Consider the following 3,445-nt stretch of genomic DNA (forward strand, 5'->3'; position numbering starts at 1 on the left):
AAAATTATATATGTTAGGCATATATAGATTTAGTTAAGCGAATGTAAATGGCATGTATGTGAATTTCTTTTGTCATTTCTTGTCCAATTCTGAATGACTCTGAAGCTTGGATAAGGCACTAGTATAGCTTGTTGCAGTTCATGGAATTCTTGATAGTCAGTAAAGAATGAATACAAGTCTTTCTTTTATGTTTAGTTATGTTCAAAGTGATAGGGTTTGTAGAGGTTGGCACTGGTTTTCTCTGTAAGTCTTTAATTGCAGCTGTGAAAGAATGATCACAAAGGGTATACCCGCCTAAGCTAAGTGGAAGCTTAAAGTGTAGAAGGTTTCTGTATAAAACTTGTTATAAGTTGTCTTTTGTTTTTGTTTCATGTTGTTTCTCTCCATAAGCAATAGAGGCTTTGAGAATTCTTGCAGAGAGGATAAGGAAATTAGAATTTGAGAACAACATGCTTGATGCAACTGATACATGTTTTTTTGTTAAGAGATTAGATTTTTGTTTGATGACTATGTTTTATATTGTCATTAATAGAAACTGTGTTTTTAATATCATCTAAGTCATATAGGTCAATCGGAAAGGCTTAACTGGTAAGCAGAGACAGTTTTATCAGAACTGGTAACTAGGAATTTAACCAATAAAAGATAGATAATATTATATTCTGACAATCGGTATAGGAAATCTATGAGGAATGGAATGATGTGGTTTTGTAGCAACAATGAAGGTTGGTAGATGAATTTGTGTTCGTGACCACATGTGCAGATTTGATCAAGTAAATGAGATTTGATTGACAGAGAAGGTATTTTGACTAAGACTTAACCGATACTGATGAAAATCACTCAAATCGGTAAAACGACACAGAATTGGATTTGTTATGTCGGTGGCCGACATAACTAAGGTGTGAAATGAAATATTGTCTAGATGAACTGAACCTAAGAAATTGTTACAAGGTTCTGGCTGACCTAATAATGTTTTTAGGATATGTGATGAGGTATGAAAGGATATATGAATATGAGCTTGAATGTATGAAAGATCATTAGTGAATTTTGTATCTTTGATAGTGCGGTGATCAGAGGAGCTGAGAGATGAAGTTTATGTGATGTTCTAATATTCTGAAGTAAATCTTATCAGACATTGAAGGTTTTATACTAATATCATTTGTAGTTGTTGTCTCCCTAATAGTTGTAGCAACAAAATCCACTCACAAGGTCACTCCTAATAGGTCTGATCATTAAATCCTCTAACCAAGTGACACATTAACTTGTGTTTGCAAATACCAGTAACTTGGGTAGCTCCTAAAAGGGCTGGTCCTCATGGGCCCTATTGTATAGCTCTTAACCAGGCTTAGACACTTCTAATAGGGTGTTCCCCTAACTGAGTGTTGTAGACCTTAACCGGTCAGATCTCTATACTATAGATAGTGGATCTTTGTGGGTACCTACTCCCATTATGGTTTTTCCCATTTGGGTTTTCCACATATAAACTCTTGTGTCATATGGTTTATGCTTTATGTGGTGATTGTATACTTTGTGTTATTTCTTGTATGCCTATTGAGTTTTAAGTTGGTAAAATTGATAATCAGATTTGTATTGTTTTTACTTGCACTAATTCACCCCCCCTCTCAGTGCATTATAAGTCCATCATAATTTCTTGAAGGAAAAGGTTGAAGAAAAGGAAGTTAGATTCATTTACGTTCCTACTAAGGAATAGATTGCAGATATTCTAACGAAACCATTTCCTAAAGACACTTTTAAATATCTCAAAGATCAGTTGGGTTTTACTAGCCCTCCAGAAGAGACTTAGAGATGCAGGGATGCATCAATCTGGTGAGCTTATTAGACATACTTTTCTAATCTGGGTTGATGAAGATGGTGCTACTACTTAGGGAGAGTAGATAGTTGTTTGGTTTAGTACTCCTGGTTTAGTATTTGTCCTCTGTCATTGATGTCAAAGGGGGAGAAGGTATTCATGTGAATACTACTAGATCTTTTGATGGTTTTGGAGTTTGTTTGCATTCCTTGTCACTTGGATGTTTTTTACATCCAGTGTTGCCATCAATGTTAAAGGGGGAGATTGTTGGCAATATGCTAGATTTGGTTAAGTGTTGTCATTGATGTCAACATTGTAACCCAGTTGGATCTATCTCGATTAGTCTTGGTGATCATTTTTTGTTTTGGCTATGATTCTGATCTCGTATGATCAGATCTCTGGAATCAGTTTTGGATGTTTATTCTAATGTTTATATGTTTCCTATAGTCTGGTGGTTTCATGGTTTGGTTATTTCTTTTGGTATTTTTGGTTACCGATTGGTTTATGCCTTTACTGGCTAGCTTTTGGATTTACCGGCTTCTAGCGTTCACGGTCAGCTTTACCGGTATGCTGTTTTGGTGACTTGGTCAGTAGATTTTGGGTCCGTCTTATGGAAACAACTTCTTTCATGTTGTTTGTGCTTCTTGATCATATGCTAAGCATTTGGCAACTTTACATTGGATGGTGTGCTATTATGGTGGTCCTATTTGGATTCGGTTAAACTTTCACTAAGGGTTTCTACCTGCAAGTGATGCGTGTTGGATTTTGGTCTTAGCAAAATCCTCGATAGATATAATTGTTTGGTTACTTGATTTAGGTCCATGATATGTAATGTAAATCATAATATTGGTCTGGTGGTATCATGTGATGTAATTTTTGTAATTATGGGTTTATGGGTTTAGGGTCTAGTCGACCTTTTCAATAAGGTTAATGATTTGTATTTATAGGTGACTTGTTCATGAAATTTGGATATCAATGGGATGGTTGGTTAATTCTACATTATCCAAGAAAGGATTAAGTGTGAATAAAGTCATATCATTCATGTGAAGGTTGGAAAGGTTTTGTATTGCAAAGCAGACATCAGTGCTTAACCAAAACTGTATTAGGCATTAGTAGATGCTACTTTCATAGTTCATTATTTTCCAAATTGTAGTCCAATGATTTTGTAAGTTAGTGAGACTTAAATTTGTGATGAGTAGTGTGCTCTAGGCTATTGTCCTTGCTTCATGTAGAGACCCCATTGTAATTATTCATAATACTGCTGCAGAGTATTCATTTGATTGTGGGTAAGGTTTCCCACTGTGGTTTTTCCCTTTCTGGGTTTTCCACATAAAAATATTGGTGTTATGTGTCTTGTGTTTTCATGTTATATTATTCATTAGGTTTTCCTTTGGTATAAGTTTTATAATTGAATTAATTGTTATTATTATTAGTAAATTGATTCACCCCCCTCTCTCTCAATTTACTACCTCTAATATACTATGGTGGTTGCCTCTAATATAGAGGTGTCCTTTAATGTTCTTATTATAGAACCCTCCACCTTCTTCTCTATGTTAATCAATAATTTAGGCTTATTTTTTCTTGGGGTTTTATACGAATATCCCAATGCCTTCATGTTAGGATTATACCCTATTCCTC

This window comes from Cryptomeria japonica, chromosome 4 (genome assembly GCF_030272615.1).
Source record: "Cryptomeria japonica chromosome 4, Sugi_1.0, whole genome shotgun sequence".
Classification (NCBI taxonomy): domain Eukaryota; kingdom Viridiplantae; phylum Streptophyta; class Pinopsida; order Cupressales; family Cupressaceae; genus Cryptomeria; species Cryptomeria japonica.